Consider the following 1162-nt stretch of genomic DNA (forward strand, 5'->3'; position numbering starts at 1 on the left):
TTAAACATAATGCTTAAGAAGCATATTTATGCTTAATTATGTAATTACGGATTTTGGGACGTGACAGTACGTAATGTATGTATAACTATATTGTATGACTTACTTGAGTTAAATACAAGTTTCTGGACGTATATCTGTGTTCTTGAATGTGAAGACGGCTGCTAAATCCTAACATTGCTTTAGGATGTCATCCCATCGAAGTTCAGTTTAGTTATGTTGAATGGGATGTTGAAGTATGCTCTGTTTGCATGCATGCCTCTATTCTGAAAGTCGATCTCTTCTTGTAGAAGTCATTAGTGACGGGTCTTAGTTTTCACCCATCACTAATGTATCATTAGTGATGGCTATCCTTATCACCTGTCATTAATGTTAAATAATTAGTGACAGGTATCCTTATAACCCATCACTAATGGTAAGTTATTAGTGATGGGTGTTCTTATAACCCGTCACTAAATGTAGCCTTTGCAGCTCCCTGCTGGGGCCACTCATTAGTGACGGGTTGTTATGAGACCAGTCACTAATGGATCACTTATTAGTGATAGTTGTCCTTATAACTTGTCACTAATGAGTGATTTTTACTGTTATTTTATTCCCCAAACGGCACAACCAGACAATGTCTGTCTGCCGCGACTGCTCGGCAAAGGGGCGATTTTTTTAGAGATTCTGTTGAGGCCAAATCAAATCTCAGTGATTTGAAGTTGGTGTCTATCCCTGGCCTTTGAAGGTTTGCCTCCTCCCTCTCCTCCTACTCTTGCTCATATATGCATGGTGGATTCTAGAGTTTGAGTTAAAATCAACAATTTGCTCCTTCTCTTAGATCTTGATATATATGGATTGTCCCCCTTAGTGTACATGCGTAACATACGTCTCCCGTTCGGGAGTATTTCATTATAAATATGACTTGGTAATCGTTATATTTATAAGAAGATGCTCTCGAATTATCCATGTACTTTGGATAGTTCGAGGATATGTATCCCGAGTAGCAGGTTTTTGTGCTCTTGTATGGTTCTAGAGAGAATTTTGGTGGTGTCTCCCTATTGTTCTCTAGATACACACCCTCTCAGCTCCTTGTCAAGATGTGTATTTGGAAAACAGTGGGGAGGTGCTGCCGAAAGTTTCTCCAGAACCGTACAGGAGGATGGAAACCTACTCGGGCCACATA

Source organism: Phragmites australis, chromosome 18, assembly GCF_958298935.1.
Source record: "Phragmites australis chromosome 18, lpPhrAust1.1, whole genome shotgun sequence".
Lineage (NCBI taxonomy): Eukaryota > Viridiplantae > Streptophyta > Magnoliopsida > Poales > Poaceae > Phragmites > Phragmites australis.